This window comes from Callithrix jacchus, chromosome 6, assembly GCF_049354715.1.
Source record: "Callithrix jacchus isolate 240 chromosome 6, calJac240_pri, whole genome shotgun sequence".
Lineage (NCBI taxonomy): Eukaryota > Metazoa > Chordata > Mammalia > Primates > Cebidae > Callithrix > Callithrix jacchus.
The window spans coordinates 2,941,879-2,967,040 of NC_133507.1; the positions used below are offsets into that span (position 1 = coordinate 2,941,879).

General features: G+C 41.8%; 1 protein-coding gene and 1 pseudogene across 7 annotated transcripts in view; both read right to left on the reverse strand.

Moving 5' to 3' along the window:
- Positions 1 to 25,162, reverse strand: part of GABRG3 (gamma-aminobutyric acid type A receptor subunit gamma3) — a 530,709-nt gene that overhangs the window by 209,997 nt on the left and 295,550 nt on the right. The gene's annotated exons all lie outside the window — the stretch shown is intronic.
- On the reverse strand, positions 18,710 to 24,991 carry LOC108592097 (ferritin heavy chain-like; annotated as a pseudogene). The gene is made up of 4 exons (XR_013519213.1): positions 24,761 to 24,991; positions 23,571 to 23,732; positions 23,314 to 23,504; positions 18,710 to 23,005 (listed from the first exon to the last, which is right to left on the reverse strand). The product of XR_013519213.1 is annotated as a ferritin heavy chain-like (transcript).

Below are 25,162 nucleotides of genomic sequence, written 5' to 3' on the forward strand. Positions count from 1 at the left end.
GTATATGTTACTACTTGGGTCTTCTATTCCTTGAAGACAGTATGACTCTCTTTCTTTACTTTTTTGTATCTTTAATTAGAGTTTTTAGTTTTCTATAAGCTCACACTGTACACATTTTATTACATTTAAACCTAAATATTTCAATTTTTGAGTTATTTTAAATGATGTTTTAAAATTTTCTGTTTCCCAGTCTACATTTCTACTATACAGAAATACAGTTGATTAGAATAGCAAAATAACTCAATGAAGAAAAATCGTCTTTTCAGCTAATGAGGCGGAGACACTGGAATGATATTAGACTGTTGCTTTACACCATATTAAAAAAACTCAAAATGTATCAAAAACCTAAGTTAGAAATAGTACTATAAAACTCTTACAGTTACGGCACCAAAAGCAAAGCCACACATACAAAAGAAATAAATAAATTAGGCTATATGAAAATTTCAATTTTTGGTACATCAAAGGACACTATAATAAGTGAAAAATCAACCCACAGAATGGGAAAAATATTTGCAAATCATACACCTGGGCAGGTTCTAGTGTCCATCACATCAGAACATGTAAAGAACTCTTGCAATCTGTGGTAGACAGAATAATGGTCCCTAAAGACGTCTGTGTCCTAATACCTAGAATCTGAATACATCACATCACATGGCAAATGGGACTTTGGATATGATGAAGTTCAGAACCATGAGACGGGAAGATGATCTTGAATTGTCTGGGTGGGCCCAGTGTCATCACTGAGGTCCACGGAGGAGAAAAACAGTCAGATCAGAGGCAGAGAAGGAGATTTGACAATGAAAGCAGAGGTCAGTTATTAGTCATGGATGAGGGAGAGTAGGTAGCTTTAAGGCAGAAAATGTCTTGAAATAAATTCTCTCCTTGAGCCTCCAGAAACTCTTCAATCACCATTCTAGAAACATTCTGCTCCTCTGACAACCTGACTTTTTTGACCTTAAGACCTTCAAAACTGTAAGATAATATATTTTTTTTAAAGAAAAAATACTCTTGATTAATGAGTGCTGATCTTGTATCTTGTGATTAACCAACTTCGTTTTAGGAGACCTTTCGTAGACTTCTTGTGATTTTTACGCAGTGTGTCATACCCTCCACAAATAGCAGTTTTATGTGTTCTTCTCCAATTTGTACAGTTTTTATTTTCTTCCTGTCTTCCCCACTGACCAGAACGTCTATGAAGTTGTTTAATAGGAATGTCGAGTTTGCCACTAAGCTTAAGAGAAAAGCACTCAATGCGGCACAATTAAGCATACTCTTTAAGATTTTCCTAGATGCCAAGTTTTAGGCTGAGGATGTTTCTTTCTGCCCTAATTTGCTGTGATATTTTATCATGAATAGAGGCTGTATTTTGCCAAATATTTTTTCTGCTTAATTTCTATGACCATGCAGCTTTTCTTCTTCAGATTATTAATATGGTCAATTACATTACTTATTCTCAGAGTACTGAACCAGTCTTGTGCTCCTAGTGCAAACTCCACTTGGTGCTTTGTATTATGCTGTTGATATATTGCTGGAATCACGTTGTTAATGTATTTTCTATTTGTGTAGACACACACCCATGAAATACATTGTGTAGTTTTCTTTTTTCCTGTCGCATGTTGGTAGCAGGTGGATGCTGGCCTCATAAAATGAGTTGGGATATGTTTCCTTTTCTTCCATTTTGTAGAAAAGATTCTATGGAATTAGTCCAATTTCTTTAAATATTTTATTCAATTAACCAGTGAAATCATATTTAGGGCTGGAAATGTATTCTTCAGATTTTGGGGCAGGTTTTTTTTTCAAAAAAATTTTGAACTATTAAATCAATCACTCTAATGTTCATAGGACCGTTCTGATTATCTGCTTCATCTGGAGTGGGCGTTGACAGCTTGTGCTCCTGGAAGAACTGTCCATTACGTTGAAGCTGCTGAGTTGTCTCCAGAGATCCCTTATTACCCTGGAGGCCTCGAAGCTCCCATTTCTTTTCAATTCCTGATATTGGTAATTTGTGTCTTTTTTTCACATTGTCAGACCTGAATGACTTTTACAAATATTTTCAAAGAATTCGCTTTGATTTCATTAATTTCATCTATTTTTTTTTTTTGGTTTTCAGTTTCATTGATTTTTACTCTGTCTTATTTCCTTAATTTGGCTTAATTCGAGTTTGTTTTACTCTTTGATTTCCAGTTCTAAAGGTGGAAGCCTAGGTTATTGATTTGGGGTGTTTCTTCTTTTCTAACATAAACATTTAATACTATAAATTTCTCTCTAAGCAGTCTTTTACATGGATTCTACGATTTTCATGATGCCGTATTTTTTATTTTATATACTTCAAAATACTTTCGAATTTCCCTGAGACTTCCTCTTTGGTCCACAGCACATTTAAAGATATGCTGTTTGATTTCCATGGATTTGGATATTTTTCTGTTGTCTGATACTGATTTCTAGTTTAATTGCATTGTAATGAGATGATACTTGAAATAATTCCAAATGATTTAAACTTGTGAAGTTTGTTTTATGACCCAGAATATATTTTTGTTATGAATGTACTATGTGCACTTGTGCCTTCTGCTGTTTTTAGGTAGAATGTTCTGTAAACATCATTTAAATCCGGTTGGTTCATGGCACTGGCTAGTTTTCCTATGCCTTTGTTGATTTTCTACCTAGCGGTTTCATGTATTACTGAGGCATGGATGTTGAAGTTACCAACTTTAACTGTGGATGTATCTATTTCTGTTTTCAGTTTTGTCTGGTTTTGCTTCATGTATGTTGCTTCTGTTGTTTGGTGCATATGTATTTAGAACTCTTATATCTTCTTGGTAAATTTACCCTATTTCTCTTTTTGTAGTGTAACTCTGTCCCTGGTAATTTTTGGTTCTATGGAGTTGACTTTTCTGATAAAAACAAATAGACCTTCCACAATCTGCTTAGGATCTGTATTCTGTCACTCCACTTGGAATGCAGAGCTAGCTGTTAACATCTACAGATTCCTTTACCCTCTCCACTTTGTTCTATCGCTTTTTTTTTTTTTGAGATGGAGTTTCACTCTTGTTACCCAGGCTGGAGTGCAATGGCGTGATCTCGGCTCACCACAACCTCCGCCTCCTGGGTTCAGGCAATTCTCATGCCTCAGCCTCCCGAGTAGCTGGGATTACAGGCACGTGCCACCATGCCCAGCTAATTTTTTGTATTTTTAGTAGAGATGGGGTTTCACCATGTTGACCAGGATGGTCTTGATCTGTTGACCTCGTGATCCACCCGCCTCGGCCTCCCAAAGTGCTGGGCTTACAGGCTTGAGCCACTGCGCCCGGCCCTGTTCTATCACTTTCTTATACATACATGGAGAATTCCATCAGACACTTACGTATTTTTTCCTTTTATATATCAAACACAGTTTGAAGGATTTAAAATGAGAAGAACAATCTATTCTATATTTCAAAATGTTTTTCCTTTTATATATCAAACATATTTTGAAAATTTAAGTTTAAAAGAAGGTTCCTCCCGTTGGGGGAAGCAGCAAAGGAGAAAGGACTTACAGGGCGCGGACATAAACTGATTATGAGGAGCACATCGAGCACATCAGCAAACTGCGGGAGGCCTCTGGGGAGAGAAACTTCTCCATGCCTCACGTTCCGGTGCAGCGTGACCTCGGCTCTGTTACCATAAACATTGTGCTCAAGGACTTAAACCCCTTCATGGCACTAAGATGTAACCAGACTTGTAGGCTCCCTGTAAGGCCCACGTACCACCAGCTGCACAGACATTAACTAGGCTAAACAGAACCCCATGTTCCTGCTTCGAAACTCCCAAACCGCCACTGTTAGCAATCTTCAGAATGACTCACCAGTTCCAGCTCACTGCTTCAGTTCCGGCTCACTGATTTACCCCACCATCACGTCACCCTCTCCCCACCAACACTCCACCCCTACCCTACAGATCAACGTGGTTGTAACCAATAAACACTGTGGGAGATCAGGGCTCAGGGCCTTCACTGCCTCCAGTACAAGTGATGGCCCCCGGTCCCACTTTTTGCATTCTTAATCTGCCTTTTTATCATTCCTTTGTTGCCACTGAACTCGGGGTACCCACGGGTGATGTGGGGGCTGGTTCCCTACATTCTGGCACCCAAAGTGGGGTGGCTTCAAGGATTCCGGTGAAGGCACACCTGAGCGTGGTAAAGAGGAGGAACGACAAACAGGACTCCCAAGGACAAAACTAATCATTGCCACGGGTGAGTAGACACACTTGGAGGACACCAGGGTAACCATCAGACCAACTGAAAGCAAGTGTGTTACTTACTCACATTTAGTAAAACACCTCTTAAGGAGAGGGAGCGTGTGATATTGTCCTCTCCCTTCTGACTGGAATGTTCTTCCCCAAATATGGGGATGGCTAACCCCCTCAAATGTTTCAGACTCAATGAAGCCGGTTCTGACACCCTATTTTAAATTGCAATCCCACCCACCCACTCTACACCCTGCTTATGCGGTTCTATCACTTGTCACATGCACAGACACATCCCATACTTTTCTTATTTATAAGCTGTGGCTTTTATGGCCTATGTTTTTCCTGGAGAATGTAGCTCCCTGGAGAAAAGGATTCTTGTCTGTTTAGATCACTGATGTGTATTTCCCAAGAATGAAAATTAGTATCTGGCCTGTAATAGATACTCAATAAATATGTGCACAAATGAATAACTTTTAACATTTCATTTACAAGTTGAATATGCATAATCCCACTAGTGCCTTCCAGTTCTCCAGTCTTACTGACTGACTGATTGAGACAAGAGTCTCACTCTGTCACCCAGGCTGGAGCGCAGTGGCACAATCTCAGCTGATTGCAACCTCCGTGTCTCCCAGGTTCAAGCGATTCTCCTGCCTCAGCCTCCCAAGCAGCTGGGATTACAGGCGTGCACTGCCATGCCTGGCTAATTGCTTTTGTATTTTTAGTAGAGATGGGGTTTTGCCCCATCACATGAGTATCACATGAGGCCAGGAGTTGGCTAGGCTGATCTCCAACTCCTGGCCTCATGTGACCCATCAGTCTTGGCCTCCCAAAGTGCTGAGATTATAGGGGTGAGCCAGCATGCCTGGCCCCAGCTCTCAAGTCTTAACCTCTAATTGTTCTCTCTCCATTCCCTCCAGCATTTACTCCCAATTAAAACACTGTTGCATCAGTGATTTTTTTTTTATCAGATCTTTGTTATGTAATGTTGCAATTCCATTCAGATTCCCTCCGTGCATTCTAAATCTAATTCTATTTACATTTCTTCTCCAATTTCTAGTTACTCTACATCTGACACTCAGCCACCATCATCTTCGGTAGAAACAAGTTAAGGAAATTTCCTCTGAATTTCACAAGAAACAAACGGCAACATTAGTAGCAGTCAGGAATCCCTTAGCTTCTAGCTGGGATTACAGGCACATGCCACCATGCCCAGCTAATTTTCTGTATCTTTAGTAGAGACTGGGTTTCACCATGTTGACCAGGATGGTCTCGATCTCTTGACCTCGTGATCCACCCGCCTCGGCCTCCCAGAGTGCTGGGATTATAGGCATGAGACACCACACCCGGCCCCCTCCGTGGTATTTTTAATGAATGCGGTTTCCATGTCTTAGCTTTAAGCCACTGGTTCTGGATCAGAGCTTTCTACACATCTCCTCCTGTAATATAATTAATGACTAACATCAATACTGTGAGGAAGAGAAAGGGTAGTCTACGCAGGATCAGCAGGTCTCCCAGTTGCTATGGAAATAGTCCTGATTTCTTTTCCCTTTGTCCTTTGTCTGCAATCTCTTCTGCTGCTGCTGCTGGGATAGAAATAGTCTGCGTCCTGGTAGCTATAGTAACAACTTGGGAAAAGTTGCTTTTCACATTGTTGCTTCTCCCCCATCTGTCTGCTCAGACACAGTCTTCATTTCAGCTAACTGAAGTGAATCATTATTTAGGCAACAACATGGGCATGTACCCTGTTCTATCCTGTGTGCAAATGTCTCAGTGACACTTGGAGGGTCAGTGCTGTGGGGAGGCAACGCCATACCTTTCTCTCTCACGTACATCTGATGCATATCCAAATTTATTGAACACAGAAGAAAAGCACTAGGCTCTCCTCTGTATTGGAGAGCGGAGCCAACAGTGTGTAGACACATACGTGTGAGGTCAGAGTTCACAATTTCCACTCTGCCACTGAGCATGCATGTGTTTCTTCTTCAATTCACTTTAAAGAAGTTCAATGATTTTGAAAAAATTTGGAATATGAACTCTAAAATCCTTTTCTTTAAAATGTTTTCATGAAATAAGGAACTTCTGAAATGGACTTTAGTTCAGCTTTTTATCTTGAAATTAAATAGAAACTAGTGTTTTAAAATAAGCTCATCTGCTCCCATGTTGATGGATTTCAGCGGGACTCAGTTATATGGGGAGTGATCATAGTGATTATAGTGATTAATGTTTAGCACAAAAGCCAAGGTTAAGCTAAGATTTCATCCAAGCACAAGACAGATATTAACATACAAAGCATGAAGACCCCAGAACAACCTCCAGTGAATTTAAAATAACATCCTTAGAATATGTGATCTCCAAAATTACATAGAAAGCCACATTCATCCCCTAATCTGAAGCCATTAACCACTGATCTACTTTCATAAGGATGAATTATGTCTAACTTTAGAATACTCAGTTATGAAATGTTGCTGAACTTCTTGGGAATGTTTAGCACAAACAGTTTGGCAAAGAATACACACACACACACACACACACACACACACACACACACACACAGAGACACACACACACACACTCCATGTATGAAATTATCTGTGAACATCATCCTTTCTACAATTACTGAAAGAGGCGTTACAAGAAAATAGGAGCATTTCCCCTGAATTCATTGTACAATTCAGCAAACTCTAAATGCATTTCCATGCTGTACTATTGATTTTCTTAATATTAAACTTTTAGAAGAGTTTTCTATTTACAGAAAAACTGCAATGCTGCTGCGCAGTTACACATTCCACACCTCCTTTTTATTATTAATGTATCACACTAGTATGGTACGTGTGCTGCACGGAGGGAGCAGGATTTCTACACGAGTATCACTGACTAGAGTGTAGACTTTGTTCAGATTCCCTTCGCTTTTCTCAACACCGTTCTCACGTTTGGATTTTGCCCAGGACACCAGAGCACATTTAGCCTTCGGGTCCCTCTGAGGCCCCTCTTGGTTGGGACAGGTTTTCAGATTTTGTCATTCATGGCCTTGACAGTTTTGAGGCATGCTGGTCACAACCTCCGTCGAATGTCCTTCAACTGTGATCTTTCTGTTGTTCCTCTCACGGTTAGATTGGGGCTATGGTCACGGGGGACACGCACAGGTGCGGTGGATTCTCATCTGTCACAGCAAGGGTGTGGCCATAACCCAGATAATATCATGTGGACCAGCTTTCTCCACTGTAAAGTCGCTTGTTTGCTCCCTTTACATATTCTAGTCTTTAAAAGAAAATCGTCATGCTGAGCCCACACTCAACTGTGTGTGTGGAGGGGCAGTTACGCTCTACGATGTCTTCGCAGGAAGTACCAACATAAATTCTTTGAAATTTTTCTGTATGGCAGATTTGCTTCTTCTAATGTCTTTATTCAGTCTTTTCTTTATATCTGTATGAGATCATCAATGTTTATTTTATATTTTGGCATGTAATCCAATATTACTTTATAAATTTTATGGCTGAAAATCTTCAAGCTTTGCCACTAAGAGGTCTCTCAGTTGGCTTCGACATACGTCCATCAATGCATCTTCTGTTTTGTTTTAGCACTTCCTTGCTTCCTGGCACCAGAAGGTGTTAATGAGTCTTCTGATACATTTCCTTCTCCAGTAACAGAATCAGCTCTTTCTCCAAGGGGCTCTGGTTCCTTTTATTAGAGACTGGAATTAAAAAACACTATCTGGGTACTAGGTATGCCTGCTACTCCTGGAGTCTCACTCTTCCCAGCCCAAACAAGGAAACGTATGTGTTTGTACTAGTCCATGTATATACACGTATCTATAAATGTTTCTATATGTAATCATCTACACCTGTATTCACTGAGTGTGAGCTCATACTGACATCTCCAACTCTAGATCATTACCACAAATATAATTCTAGCCTCCTCCCCTTGTTTATCTGCAAACTTTCATTCCAACTGTGAGAAACCCAGCTGCCACCATCTTCTATCGATTCACTTAATTCCAGTAGAGTTCAGTCTGAGTATACTGCACAGTGGAATCAGAATTGTGAGACCATAGCGTCATGGACACAATTTGATCACCCAGAGCACCGTGCTATGCACAGTTCTGGATTCTTGGTCTCGAATCTTACAGACTCCACTCATTTACAGATAGTTAGGGCAGTGGATTTTCCCCACCCTCATCACTGAGACTGTTTCACTTGTAAATAGTTAAGATTCTTTCATTATGCTCCACATTCATTACAGGGAAACTTAACAGTGTACTATAGATGACAAGACAGAGTGCCAGTGAACTCAAAGATAGATCAGCCAGTTTCAAGAATAAAGAAAATAAGTTACAATAAAAATATACAGAGGCTCAGGGACTTGTTAGAATTAAGCTTTTGTCTAACTGGAATCTCAGAAGAGTAGAGGCAGGGAATGAACAGAAAGCAACTGAAGAAGTAACGTACAAATGCAAACCTAAGTGGATCAAGGGGAAAAGTTACACAACCAAGATGCACAGAAAACCCAAGATGATCTTGTCTAGGTGATCGCAATCAACTGGCGAAAACCACAGATCAAATAAAATCTCAAACACAGCAACAAAAGATACTGCACATAACAGAGGAGCAATGAGTTCACCCAACACCAATTTCATCTCAAAGTTAGGGAAGAACATGTTGGAACGTTTTTCAGGTGCAAAAAGAATTCTAACTAAGAATTCTACATGCAGTGAATACATCCTTCTAAAGTTAGTGTAAAACAAAGGCCTTTCAAACTCGGAAGAGCTTCAAAACTGGTACATAACTGGGCAGATAAAAACAATAATATTTTCCATTTTTCCTCTTGATTTCTTTTTCTTTTCTCTTTTTTTTGAGATGGAGTTTCTCTTTTGTTGCCCACAATGGAGTGCAATGGCGGGATAGCGGCTCACTGCAACTTCTGCCTCACAGGTTCAAGCAATTCTCCTGCCTTAGCCTCCCAAGGGAGTTGGGATTACAGACACCCACCACCACACCTGGCTAATTTTTGTATTTTTAGTGGAGACAAGATCTTACCATGTTGGCCAGGATGGTCTTGAACTTCTGACCTCAGGTGATCCACCCTCCTCAGCCTCCCACAGTGCTGGAATAACAGGCGTGAGGCACTGCACCCAGCCCTCTTAATTTCTTTATAAAACAAATGACATGCTTGAGTGAAAATTGGACGCTCCCATGTAAAAGTATGCAGATAAAATGCCTGTGACAACTATAGCAGAAAGTACAGGGGAGGGGGGTAAACGGGCTTGCACAGGTTTAAGATTTCTACTTTTTCTTGAGTGGCACAACATTAACTATTAGTAGGTTGTAAACATTTAAGAGTTTATATTTTATTTATGTTTTCATTTTTTAATTGATTTTATAAAAAGAAAGCATCAATTAAAATATTAGGAATGAAAGAAAGGGCATAACCACAAATGTGTATGTTTTTAGAATCAGCAGAAGAATAGTACAAATAACCTCGTGTGGATACATTTAGAATTTCAGATGAAACAGACAATTCCCTCAAAATTCTTGATTATCAAAATTGACCTAAGGATAAATTGATGCCATGAAGCCACCATTTGTAACCAAAAAAACTAGAATTGTTGTAAGAGGTCTTGTCTGTGCCATCATGTAATCCTCACCCAAACAAAAAAGACACCGGCCCAGGGAGCTCTGAAGATATTCTTTACTAAACCTTAACTGAGCGGATGGTTTCTGCCTGTTACCAACTGCTTTTCAGAAGGAACAAAAACCACCGGGAAGCTGCTTAACGGACTTCAATGAAGCTGGTATAACACTGACAACAGCAAAACAAAGGCAAGACAAGAAGACGCCGGGACAGAAATGCTGCTGGTTTATTACTGCAGCTGTAGCGCATTCCCTCCAATGTGGTGGCTGAGACAACAGTGATTTATCACCCTGCGGTTCTGGTGGCCGGAAGCCCAGTTGGGTTGGCTGGGCTGTACCCCTTCTAGAGGCTCCAGGGGACAGTTTCCTTCCTTTCCCAGTTTCTAGAGACTGAAGCGCTGTCTCTGCATCACTCTGACTGTTGCTCCCTGCATCTTAACTCCTCCTGTGACCCTGATGGCCCTCCCTGCCTCTCAGAGGACTCTTGTCATTAGACTGACCCACCTAGATGCCCCAGAATAATCTATCTCCAGATCCTTAATGTAATTGCATCTGCAAAGCCCCTTTTATTACGTCATGCAGTACAAGGGTCCCCAATCCCCAGGCTACGGACTGATACTGGTCCATGGACTGTTAGAAATGGCCACACAGCAGGAGGTGAGGGCAGGTGAGTGAGCAAAGCTTCATCTGTATTCACAGCTGCTCCCTGTCACTCACACCACTGCCTGAGTTCCGCCTCCCGTCACATCAGTGGCACCATTAGATTCTCATAGGAGCACAAACCCTATTGCGAACTGCATGTGCAAGGGATCTGGGTTGTACACTTCTTACAAGATTCTAATGCCTGATGAGCTGTCACTGCTTCCCATCACCCCCAGATGGGACCATCTAGTGGCAGAAAAATAAGCTCAGGGCTCCCACTGATTCTACATGATGGTGAGTTGTATAATTAGTTCATTATATATTACAATGTAACAACACTAGAAATAAAGTGCACAAGGAATGCAATGTGCTTGAATGATCCTGAAACCACCCATTGCCCCCTGGTCTGTGGAAAAACTGTCTTCCACAAAATGGGTTCCTGGTGCCAAAAAAGGATGAAGATCACTAATGTAACATAGTCACAGGTTCTGGTGATAGAGAAACAGACATCTTTGGGGGCTCATTATTCTGCCTTCCACAGATAAAAATGCAAAACTCCTAAACAAAATACTATCAAAGCTAACAATGTATAAGACACAACAAGTAATCTTGAATGAATAGATATCATGCCAGGAGTACAGGTTTTCTCAACAGCAAAAACTGTACCATAATGGAGAAGGCTGTAGGAGATCCTCAGTATTTCCAGAAAAGTCTTCCTTCATTCATAGTAAAGTATTCGTAATAAAATATTTAGTTGAAATGTTATAATCATAGGGTATAAAAGTATGCCACATTATGCTCTAAAGTAATTTGCCAATTTTCATTTCTTTCAGGAAGATATAGGAGTTTCTACTTCTGCATATCCTCACTCAATATTTGGTGTTGTTAGATTTTTTTAGGATTTGCAATCTAATAAATCAATTATTATTTCACCATTAATCTCTGAATACTGGATCACTGTTTATTAATGGGTTTCTTTTTCCTTTTGATTGAGTTTAACTGTTTTCCAAACCCCTTGTCCACACCTTTGGTCCATTTTTCTGATACTTTTTGTTTCCCCAGGTCATTTAAAGGACTTTTTAATATTTCTGAATAATAATTCTTCATATGTCAATTTTATGTTAGCAACAGGGGTGCAAAATATACACAACAAATGGGCTGCAAGAGACACAGGATTTAACTTTGTAAATCCTACAGCAAGTCAAACAGTTTCATATTCACAATAGTAACTGGGGGCTTCAACACCTCCTTTTCAAAAATGGATAGAACTACTAAGCAGAAAAATGAAGATACGGAATGACAGGATGAACCGTCAACCAATAAGATTTAATGGTTATTTCTAGAACACTCCACTTAGCAGCAGCGCACAATGCCGTGGAACTGTATATGGTGGAGCCACGGACATCTAGAAAGGAGGGGCCCTCCCTGCCATGAGTGATTGGTCCACTCATCAAAATCATGACATGTTTCTGTTCTTCACCAAGGTACTCCTTACATTTCTGCCACTTGATGTGAGACTTCATATTTATTAGGAGTAATTCCAAAACTCCTCTTCTAAAAGCACTCAAGCTCTCCAGACTCTGAATTATTGATGCTTCTTGTCCATTTTCCCAAACACTAAAAATACAAATCGTACCACTCCTCTCTAAGGTCGTTTCTACTCGACTTCTCTGATTATCTGGAAGACTTAATTCCAACACTTCCATTCCCTTCTCTGCCATTGCTGCTCTCTCTCCACATTTCGCAGACTTCTCTATCCCTATTCCAAGTCACAGTCTCAAGAAGCAATGTCCTTGCATCACTCCTTGCAGGAAGAACATGAAGCTGTTTGAAACTTTCCAAGTGCCAAGTGGAAGAGACGAAGGAGCCAGCCCTGGAAAAGAAGATGGCCCAGATGCCGTCATCAGCTGCTCCATGCTGGAGAGACGTGGCTACCCCGTTTAACTTCCAAATCCTACAGCAGGTCAAACAGTGTCCTGCATGTAAAGGGTTGATGCCCCATACATATCAGTACATATCCATTCAATTCCACGGAAGAATTTAGGAAATGCTTGACACGTGAATGAAAGTTGAACGCAAAGCTCATTTCATGTGCACTTTTGCCTGGCGTGTAAAGTCTAAGATGAATTCCGTGTTCTGTGATCGCTCCCTATGACTGATTATTTTTTAATGGATTACTTCTAAGTGAGATCCCAACCTAATTAACTCATCAAATATTTACAAAGACCCTGCAGTGGGCCAGGCACTGCGTCGCTGTTACAGAGGTGAGTGAGATGCACTCCCATCAGTCATCATACACCACGTGCAGCAACAGAGAGCAAGGAACTGCTAGCGGAGCAGAAACAAGGTGGGGGTCAGCCCAGTTCACTTCCTGCCCAGCGTAAGCCAGTCTGCCTTGTGGATGTCGGAGACAATGGGATCCATGTCCTCACCACAGGCCTTAGTTTTACCCCAGAAGGTAAAGACTCCGTAGTCAGAAATAGGACCATGAAAAAAGCTGGCGTATCTGCTCACTGGCTAATTCCACTGCCTCTGTCATCCTAACATTAACAACAGCTTATGCTCAGACTTGCCATCCCTTCTATGTCACTTGCTGTTTTATATTTCTCACTGAGTAATAACTACTGTATTAATTTTTCTGTTTATTACAACTGTTACTGAATGTCTATGACAGTTCAATCACGAGGTACAATTTCAGATATTTAAAATTTTTTCACTAAATTCTGACAAAATTTTTGTCAGGACATTGTAATTCCACTTTTCCGGTGGAACAATGAGGTTCAAGAATGTTAAATGACATTTCCTCTCTCAGTCTTTGATCAGAGAGCTTGTCCTCTGCCTCCCCTTTGGACCCAAGATTACAGCTAGGGTGAATTCTTCGGGCAAAGAAGAACACACACACACACACACACACACACACACACACACCCTGAAAACTTAGCAAATGTATCTAGGGAAGATGCAAACTGTGGCTACCACATTATAGAAAAACTTCAGTCTAAAATTCTGGAATTTACATCAGCTGAGCTGGGTAGAAGGAGCAGGTTGATCTGCTCTGATATTCACCTGTCACAAAATCTCCAAGGCAACCACGACCCATTGTTCTTAGGCTTCAGTGGAAACATTATTACATCCAAAGTAAAAAAAAAACCCATCACAATGAATTTAAAGAAATAATGCAGGCATTAGAACAAAAGCCTGGGATTCATCTTTAGCTAAAGCTAATCTCCGCTTTCAACCAGTTTCTCTCCTCACCTCCGAAAGAGGGAAGAAAACATGTACATGATTTCCATAGGTGGATCTCTCTTTTGAGCAGCCTCCCTCCTCAGCTGTCAGAAACGCAAATACAATGTTTCTGCTTTCCTTCTTATGGCCTGTAGCAAAGTCGAGGAAAGAAGCAACAGTCATACCTTTAGATAGCTGGTCAAATTATCCAGTTTATAGGCCAGTAATAAGTTCTACTCTGTCTCCATGGAAACTCCAGTCCAATCTTGCTTTTCTGGACTCTGAGGATTTTCAGACTTTTCCAAGCACTCACGGCTTTTTCTCTAGATCTTGAATTCTTGCTAGTGCCCAGGTTCTCTTAACCAAAAAAGGGGTGAGGATGTCATTTCCTCTGGTTTTATGGTGTGCGTTCGTGCGTGTGTGCGTGTGTGTGTGTGTGTGTGTGTGAGAGAGAGAGAGGTTACATGCAGAGAATGTCTTGGTATTCTTAAGTATATAAATGATGCTTTTATTTTTCTTAGCTATCAAATCCTGTAGATAAGCAAATTTGACTACAGTTCTATTTTCTTTGTGCCACTGATATCAAGGGTCATTTGATAAATATTTGGTGAATTTTTAAAATTAAGTCATAGACTTTTGCAAACTAGTTTCCAATGTAGCACATGCTAAATTTGCTTCTAAATATTTTTCTGTGATTCCTAACATTAAATAAAGTAACTTGCTTTTTATCATAACCCCCGGTTGTTAACAGAAAGGAAAAGAATACCTGTGCTAATTACGTATACTGCATAGTTTGTCATTTATTTTATGAGACCACAAACTCTTAATTCCGAGTCGAATTTTAAGTCTAAGTCTCCACTTCTAATTCTTCATCTTTGAGTGTCCCTCTCTCAGTCCTTGGTGGCAGAGCCTGTAGTCTACACCCCCTCGGATCCCAGATTACAGATAAGGTGACTTCTTTGGGCAAAGAAGAAAGTCTAAGTCTCTACTTTTAATTCAAAGTCTCTGAGTTTTCCTCTCTTAGAAAAGAGAGTGAGAACTTTTAAGTCTGGACAAGATGAAATAGATTTATCTATTTTTACATCTCCTATGAAGTACAGCGCAAAGCCTGGATATCATACTCATAATTTTTGAGAGGTGATCCCAAAAGGTAAGAGCAAGAAGGCAGATGGGCTGGAGATCCAAGGACTCAAAACCCAACATGGACGTGAGTCTCCAGAATCTCCTCCATGCCTCATATCCCTCAAACAGTGCTGGGGAAGCCTGTAAGCTGGAGATGCTCCTGGAAACAGACAACAAAATCCCTGAGCAGAGGCGGCTCTCCTGCCAAAGGACTGGGAAAAACAGCTTAGCAGGACAGACCACCTTTGTGTGTGTGTGTTTTTGATGGAGTCTTGCTCTGTCACCCAGGCTGCAGTGCGGCTGCACGCCATCATGGCTCACTGCAACTGCCGCCTCCCAGGTTCAAGTGATTCTCCTGCCTCAGCCTCCCGGGTTGCTGGAATTACGAGCACACACTACCGAGCCCGGCTGATTTTTGTATTTTTAGTAGAGATGGGGTTTCGCACTGTCAGCCAGGCTGGTCTCAAACTCCTGAACGCAGGAGATTCACCTGCCTCGGCCTCCCAAAGAGCTGAGACTACAGGCATGAGCCGCTGCACCTGGCCAAGATAGGCAACTTTTGATAATAAACATCCAACTCCAGAGAAATACCAGAAGAAAACTTATTCCCCACCCCAACACCATCAACAAGTGCCTGGCAGTTACAAAGCACCCCGACCTTTTCATGGCTAGCAGAGATGAAGTGGGAATCTTGGACTTGGAGCTCTACCCAGCATCAGCAGAAGCCCTCCACCTCGCCAAGAGGATGACATGGGTGGGGGGTGAGGGCGCAGCCTACTTTCCACTGTGACTCAGCACAACAAAGCACCCTGCCCCCTTGCAGGGCAGTGCCATCTCAATACTTAAGATATATCATCTATATACTTAAGAGACATTCTCAGGTGCAGAGAGAGCCAAGGGCACCCTGGACCATCTCCATCACCTGCTGGTAGCAAATGTCCCTCCCCATCTGGTGCACTGAGGCTGGGGGCTGTCCAACCAGCATGGTTTTAGTGGAGGACTCATGAAGGAGAAGATCCAGTTTCACTGCATAAAACTCAGGATGAAATTGAAAATCACTCATGCTAAGAAAACGAGGTAGCATGCTCTCTCAACCTGAATGGAAAAAGTTCATCAACAGAAGCCAATAACCAGATGACAAGACATTAGAATTATCTGACAAGAATTTTAAAGCATGTATGTAGAGGAAATATTTAGGTGCTTCAGTAAACAGTTAAGAACTTGATGGACAAAAATGAAAAATCACATACACAAAAAAACCTATGATACAAAGTAGAACCGAATGAAAATTTTAGAACTGAAAAAGGCAGTAACTATTATTTTAAAAACCTCAGTAAATGGGCTTAACAGATGGATGGATATGAGAGAGGAAGGAATCAGTAAACTGAAGCTAGAGGAAGAGAAATGACCCAATGTTAACACAGAGGAAATACACCAGGGAAATAAGAAGAGCGGGGCCTTGGGGGCTTGGTGCCACTGTGACCAAAGATCCCACCCGACATTCACACCATCAGAGTCGGGAAAGGAGAGAAGAAAGAAAACAAAACGGAAAGTTACTAAATTGAACTTCTGGATTTAGGCAACAGACTTTAACCTACAGTTGAAGAAGCTGAGCAAACCCCAAACAGGCTGAACCCTAAGTAATTCAGACCACGTCACATTAAAATCAAACTCTGAAAACCAAAACCGAGGAAGAAGATTGAAAGGAGCTGAAGAAAAACACTCACGCAGAGCAATGATTTGGATGATGGCGGGTTTCTCATCAGAAACACGAAGGCCAGAAGGAAAAGGTACAGCACGTCCAATGCCAAGAGAGAATAAACGCCCATACCCGGAATTCTGCACACGGCAAACAGCAGCTTTAGGAATGAAGGTCAAAGAGACGCGTCGGCAAATGAAGGAATACTAAGAAAATTGTTCACCAGCCCAAATAAAATTTATCAAACAGAGAGGAAATAATAAAAGTAAAAAATTTAGAACAGGAAATTACGAAGAAACAGTAGAAAGTGAAAATATGGGTAAATATAATAGACTGTCATTTCCTCTTCAGTTTTTTAAAATTGTATTTGATGATTAAAAATTATAATATTGTCTGCTATATTATCCTATGTGTACAGAGGACATATTTAAGATAAACATATTATAAAAGAAGGAAATAAATTCAAATTTATCCAGATTAAGGTAATATTTCTATATTTAAATCAAAGTAGGAAAAGTACAGTGTGCAAAATATAGAAAGTACCAACACATTTTGAAAAGTTGTATATGCATTATGTAACACCCAGAGAAATCATTTTCAAAACTATACAAAAAGATACACCCCCTAAAAACTATAGGTAAATCAAAGTGTAATTGTGTAAAAAAATGAAACCACCACAGAAGTCAGGGAACTGAAACAAATAAAAAACAGAAGGCCGTTGTCCTTTCCGTTTTTCTGTATATCTAAAATTGTCCTGAAAAGATGAAGTCTATTTTCTTTTTAATCTGGGAAAAGGAACAAAGGGGGAAAAACAAAAAGCAGGTGATAAGATGGGAGCAGAAGGAAGGCTGAACATGTCTGTAATTACGTTAAACTTAATGCTCTGAATGCATCAAACCGAAGACAGAGGTAGAATGCATTTAAGAACATGCTGTCTACAAGCAGAGGGAGAATGCATTTAAGAACATGCTGTCTACAAGCAGAGGTAGAATGCATTTAAGAACATGCTGTCTACAGGACACTCCATGCACTACAATACTACATGCAGCATGAAAGTAAAGGGTTGGCAAGCATATATTGTGCAAGCATTAATCCCAAGAATGCATCAGATAAAGTACATTTCAGAGCAAGGGGAAGTACCAGGGTCAGAGAGGAACATTACCTAAGGATAAATGTATACACATAAGTGAAATCCACTGTTAGAGCTGGAGACTTTGGCACCCCTCCCCAACGTTACAGAACGATCAGTCACATATGAGTGAGCATATAAAAGGGTTAGAAAACAGAATTAACGAACAGGTTTGAAATTGTAGAACCCAGGATCATCCACACAAAAGACATTCTTTTCAAGCAGCCACCCAACATTCACCCACATAAACCACACCCTAACCACTGAAACAAACCTCAGCACATTTTAAAGGAGTGAAACATACAGACTTTGTTTTCTGACCATAAGATATTCCAACTGAAATGTAATTATAGAAGGTCTTCAGGAAAGTTCCCTAACGTTTGGAAATTATAAAACATACTTCTAAATAACTCATGGGTCAAAGTAGAAGTGAAAAGAAAATGAAATACATTCCACTGAATGAAAAAACATAGATAACATATTAAAATGTGTGAGATGCACCTACCACGGTGCTGACAGGCAACTGCGGAGCACAAAATATTCACTAAAAACCAAGATTTTATGGCCCTACCGCCCTAAATATTCCCAATCTAGTCTCATCTCAGAAGCTAAGCAGGGCCTGGTCTGGTCAGCACTTGGATAGGAGACTGCCTGGGAACAGGCGGTAGGCTTAAATTTTAAAATTGTTTTTAAAACATTTTAAAATTTAAATTCATTTTATTCATTCTTTTTTAAAAGAGGAAAGAAAAAGTGATCATATCGGTAATCTAAGCTCTCACCTTCAGAAAAAAGAACAGCAAATTTTTTCCAAAGAAAATATAAAAATCATAGCAGAAATCAATGAAATTAGAAAGAGAGAAGTAATTAAAAAAATCAATTGAGGAAAAAATAAACTATTTTTTAAAAACACTAGTTCTACCAAAGGAATTTCATTTCAGGAATTCAGTGGAAATCACAAACTGGTTACAGTTTCGAATCACTGTAAAATATGAAATATGCAGCTTTAAAAATGACGAAATCTATATAGGATCTATATGCTAAAACTACAAAACATGACTTTTAAAAATCAAAGATATAAATAAACAAAAGACATGCTTTTTTCATGGACTGGAAGATTCAGTACTCAGATGTCATTGCTCTCACCATAACCCTGACCTGTTAGTTTAACATACTATCTACCAAAATCCCATAGCTATAAAAATTTATTCTAAATTCATATGGAAAGAAGAGCTCAATTTTCTTTTCTTTTTTGAGAGAGAGTCTTGCTCTCTTGCCCAGGCTGGAGTGCAGTGGCTCGATCTCGGCTCACTGCAACATCTGCCTTCTGGGTTCAAGCGATTCTCCTGCCTCAGCCTCGGCTTTCTGAGTAGCTGGGATCACAGATGCCCGCCACCATGCCTGGCTAAGTTTTGTATTTTAGTAGAGACGGAGTTTCACTATGTAGGTCAAGCTGGTCTTGAACTCCTGACCTCAAATGATCCACCCTACTTGGCCTCCCAAAGTGCTGGGATTACAGGCATGAGCCACTGCACCCGGCCAAGAATAGCCAAGTTTTCTTTAAAAGAGAAGAATAAGTGGAAGTTTATTACTCTATCTGACTGTAAGATTTATACACACAACTAGAGCAATCAAGAGAACACGGTACTAGCAGAAGAGAAACATAATGAAACAGAACAGAGAACCCAGAAATAAACCCACGAAGGGATAACCACCAGACTTAGCAAAAGTGCAAAAGCAATTTATTGAAGAAAAATAATCTTTTCAATTTATGGTGCTGGAGCACTTGGATACTCACAGGGAAAAAAAACGAACCTCAAGCTAAGTCTCATACTTCATGCAAAAATTAATTCAAAATTGATCGTAGACTTAAAAGCAAATTGTAAAACTATGAAACTTTGATAAGAAAACCTAAGAGAAAATCTTCAAGATGTTTAGCAAGGTGAAGAGCTATTCTACATGAAATCCAAAACACAATGCATAGAAGAAAAAAAGTCAATAAATCGGGACTTCAAAATTTAAAATCATGGCTCTCCAAAACCTTGTGAAAAAGGAGAACAGACAACCTACAAATTAAGAGAAACCCATTGACAAAGGCTACATATCTGGAATACGTAAAGAGCTCTCAAAACCCAACTGTACAAAGACAATTCACTCAGAAAATGGGCAAAAAGACTGACACACATTTCACAAAAGAGGCGATACTGATGGCAAATAAACATGTAACTTCATTAACCTTAGAGAAAGGCAAATTAAAACCATAAACTTAAAAAGGAAGCAGGCGCACTGGGTGCCGGAGTAGATGCAGAACTCAGATTTCTCCTACGTTGCCATGAGGAATGTGAAATGATCCAGCCACTCTCAGAAACAGCTTGGTGGTTACCGCAGAAAAAAAAAACAAAACAAAATAAACAAAAGCAAACACACAGAACTCAACATACGCTTACCATAGTACACAGAAATCACACTCCTGGCTTCCATCTCAGAGAAACAAAACGTACGCCCCTTCACAAACTCACACACAGCAGCTTTCTCATAATTGCAGTCTCCGAAAACACCCCGATGGCCTTAAAAAAATGAGGGGTTAAACAAACTTGGGGGCATTCAGACCGGGCAGTACCCTGCAGGACTACAAAGAAACGAACTCTTGATACACACCAGTCGGAGGGACGTCCAGAGGATCATGCTGAGAAAAGACAAACTCAGAACGTTACCTCCTGTATGATTCGATTGAAAACCTCAGAACGTTACCTCCTGTATGATTCGATTCAAAACCCACTCTTGGATCACACGTTAGTGGTGTCCAGGATTAGGGATGGGGGGTGACAGGGGTGTGACTGTAACACGACAGCCAAGAAGATATTCCTCCAGAGATCCCTGCAGCAACGGGACAGTTCTGTGTCTTCTCTGCACTGGTAGTTACAAGCACCACGTATACAGTAAAAACCCACTGAACTGTAGACAGACGCACACAGGTGAGTGTGTCTAAGGCTGGTGGCATCTGAACGAGGGTTGTGAACTGTGCCAATGGCACTGTTCTGGTCTGGCTACAGCCACTATAGTTATGACAGACGTGGTCACTGAGGAAGGGGGGCAAACAGTACCCAGACCCTTCAATACTATGTTTGCAAATTCCTCTTAAACTATAATAACATCAAGTTTTAAAGTTAAATAAATGAAAGATAGTGGTTTAATGGCCTCTACATTTCTTTCTTTTTAATTAACGGTAGCAGATTTCATTGCAGTTACTCAGAATGACACAAGTTGGAATTAACGTCAAAGTCTTTTGTGATCTCCATAGGTATTGTTGTAAAGCAGAGAAAAGGAGAAAAAGTAGAGAAAAAGGCTAAATCCACTGCAGTCACCAGTGTCAGGGTATCAATACCCATGATATATTTGTGAGTTTTCTGTTCTGGAACAAGGAACATCTGGGAATATTTTCATACTGATTTCACTAATTATGGCTATCAATCTCCTCCAGTTAGGCATCATAGCTTCTCAGAAGTCATCAAGGAATGTAGGGTAGCTAATTACAAGCTCTGTCTTCATAATTACACAGTATAAACTAGTTTGCACTCCAATGCCTACCTCCTGCAGTATTACATAGTTAATGGTGGGGGGGAGACAATGAACTAGGTGGATAAGGACTAGAAGGCTGGAAAACTGCAGGTGACCATCTGTCACACTTTTGCATGACCAGTCATAGAAATTGTCTTCTGTAATGTTTCTTTTCTCCACCCCTTTCTCAAAGAACTGGCTTTCTGGACTTCATCAAGAAATAAAATGAAGTTGTTCTCGGGATGCCTCTCTGCTGCCAGCCTGGACGTGGACCTGCCCTCAACACCAACCTTCCCAAGAGACTCTCTCCTCCTTCCCTCCCACAGGCAAGGATGTCGGCCCCTGGCTGAGCACGTGTGTTTCACTCTGACTTTCCCTTCTTGAGTATCTTATTAGTTACTAAGTTCTGACTTTTTTCTTCCTTTACTTTCATCTAAACAAAGCACAAACGTATCCCAGACAGCCAACCAATCAAACTTCTGTTTCTGTGTTAGCTGGGAAAAAGTGGTGTAGAATAGAAATATTCGTAATACCCTCACAAAACATGTGCTCCCAATGGCATGGAACGACATCTACATAAAATACATCTCACAGGCCAAATGTGGAGCCTGCTTCGGCCTGGCTTTGTCCAGACGTTTTCTTTACCCTTTAACGTGTTGTGTGGACCAGGCACTTCCTGTTTTGAGATGGTTACGAGCCAGAAGGCAAAACAGGCCTGCACCGCACCCCCTTCTTCCCTTTAACAAACTACGAAGAATGCCTGGCTTTCTGTGAGCCTGCGCCAGCTTCATCATGCCAACAGCCTCCTACCAGAACCCACCCAAAGCCTTCCCTTCTTCTACCACAGAGCTTTCCCACCCTGCCTGCTCTGAAGTCTCTGCCAAATGCAAGTGATGGTGGCTGATCTCCCTTCCTAAAGCCACTCTGAATAAACAACCTCTGCTTTTTCTCATTTAGGGGGTCTTGTTCGTTCCCACAAGTCCTGCGGTCCTGCAGGATCATGCACATCTTTGGCAGACGCAGAGACTGATGTGCAGGGAACAGAAAGCTGCAGAAGGCCATTACTGCCCAAGGGGATGTCTCGGCCATTCCAATCTCAGAGGCCCCAGCTTCCCCCCACCTGCTGTGCCCATTGTCCTTTGCTCTCACTATTAACACTGCCGCGGTAAGCCTCCCCATCATACCTGCAGCCGCAGAAACCAGGGGCTCATGTTTACATTTCTCTTGGTGACTTTCATTTAAATGATTAGGGTTTTTCCTTTTGTCATGGGAAAAGGAACGCTAAACCTGGCCACATGCAGAGGACAACTGATCATTTGTCTGTTCTTTTTTTGGGGGGGTACCAAATTTCTTTATTTGAAGGAAAGGTACAAAGAACTTAAGAGGATGTTTTGGTACAACTTATAGAAAAGGTAAAGGAAACCCCAGTATGCATGTTCTGCCCTGGTGACCAGGGAAGTCACCCCGTGGCTATGGGGAAATGAGCCTAAGGCTTAGCTTTCATTATCACTGTCTCCCAGGGTGTCCTTGTCAAAGAGATATTCTGCCAAGCCCGATTAGGGTGCTCCCATCTTGCGCAAGTTGGTCACGTGGTCACCCAATTCTTTGATGGATTTCACCTGCTCATTCAGGTAATGCCTCTCAATGAAGTCACAAATGGGGGTCATTTTTGTCAGTGGCCAGTTTGTGCAGTTCCAGTCATGACTGATTCACATTTTTTTCCAAATGTAACGCACACTCCATCGCATTCAGCCCGCTCTCCCAGTCATCATGGTCTGGTTTCTTTCTTTCTTTCTTTTTTTTTTTTTTTGGAGACGGAGTTTCGCTCTTGTTACCCAGGCTGGAGTGCAATGGCGTGATCTCGGCTCACCGCAACCTCCGCCTCCTGGGTTCAGGCAATTCTCCTGCCTCAGCCTCCCGAGTAGCTGGGATTACAAGCGCGCACCACCGTGCCCAGCTAATTTTTTTTATTTTTGTATTTTTAGTAGAGACGGGGTTTCACCATGTTGACCAGGATGGTCTCGATCTCTTGACGTCGTGATCCACCCGCCTCGGCCTCCCAAAGTGCTGGGATTACAGGCTTGAGCCACCGCGCCCGGCCGGTCTGGTTTCTTGATATCCTGGAGGAAGATGCGGACACCTCGTCGGTTCTGCAGCTTCATCAATTCTCGGCATGTTCCCTCTCCCCATGAGATTGGTGAAGAAGGTACTCGGCAAAGTTCTTGAAAGCCACATCATCGCGGTAAAGGTAGCAAGACATGGACAGGTAAACACCGGAGGCCTAGAGCTCCAGGTTGATTTGGCGGTTGATGGCGGCCTCCCAATCCTGGCGGTAGTTCTGGCGCACCTGCGAAGGTGATGCGGGCGTCATGGCTGCGGCTAAGGAGAGGCGGCGACCGCGGTGGCTGCGCGGCGCTGGCGAGTCGGGGGCCTTGGGACGATCCAAGGACGTGGTGTGGAGGTGACGGAGGGCTGGCTGTGGGCGGCCGACCGGGGTTCCGCCCAAGCACTGTTGAAGCAGGAAACCGTGGCGACTCTCGGCGAAGAACATCTCCATTTGTCTGTTCTTAATAAGATACATTTTCTCTTACATCAAAATAGACAGAAGAGAGTGATGAGCACCGGGAACCACCAGCGACTCAGCCTAGTCCGTGGGGAACTGACCTGGATGATCTGGTTGGTGCCGTCGGAGAAGAGTATCCCAAGAGGGGGATGAACTTTCCTGGACACTGCTCACAAAACACCCTTTTCTCCATTCAATTCCCATCAGTCCTGACCCAACAGGACCAGTTTAAAAACTATCTCAACAAAATGTTTAAGATACTAAAAATCTTGTTATTTTGCAATATTTAAAGTAGTTGCTCTATGAAAGCTGATCTTACGCTCTAGAAGGGGGTAAAACTACACGTATAACTCAAAGGGAGAGTAGGTAGACGTGGAAAGAACCGACAACCTGGGGACTTTTAAAACGCGTAGACTGCGAATCTACTTAACACTTGAGATTGCCGCATGCATGGCTGAGTTCATTAGTGCCCTCATCACGGATAAAACCCTTATAGCTCCTAGAGGTCACTGTTAAGCAAATTCACTATGCTCAGGCAGCAGGCTGTGGCTCCAGGCTCAGGTTACTGCAGCTCCGATTCTCTCCTCTTGCCCTTACTAGACCAGTTTAGAAACTCTCGGCATTTCTACGTCGGTCTTTACGTCTGCCGAAAACACTTCACTAACTTCGGAACTGGTGGAAAATGTACAATATTTAAAGAAAAAAATCTCTCATAAGACGGTGCCTTAAGACGAATTCCTTTTTAATGAAAATGCTATTACTTACCACAACTCACTGCAGTGTCGTTTTAGGAAGGATGATAGAGCAACAGTTCGCGCATTAAAAGTAAGCAAAGCGTTTCGCAGGTGTATCATCCGTTCTCCAAGGAGGAAGGACGGTGAATCAGATGCGGGTACAAGTGCCCATGGAGGAGCAGGTGAGGCTTGAGGGCTGCTGTGGTTTGGATGTGGTTTGTGGGCCCCACCAAAACTCACGTTGAAATTCGATCCCCAGTGTGGTGGTGTGGAAAGGTGGGGCCCACAGGAGGGGCTGGGCCGCTGGGCTGGGTACAGTTCTCCTGGTATGAGTAAGTTCTCGCTGCAGAGGCTGGACCGGTTCTTGAGAGAAGGCAGGACAGCCTTCGGGTTTGGTGCCTCCTTGTACCTGTCCACTTCCCCTTTGACCCTCCCTGCCACGTCATGACAAGACACAAAAGCCCCTGCCATGCCCTGGAACTTCTCACCCAGCAGAAGCCAAACAAACTTTTCTTTATAAATTACCCAGCCTCAGGTGTCACGTTAGAGCAACACTAAAGAAACCAAGACAAAGAAGCAAATGCACATTCGTCGGGTAGCTCAGCAGCAGGACACGCAGTCGGAACATGGACCGGCATGTGG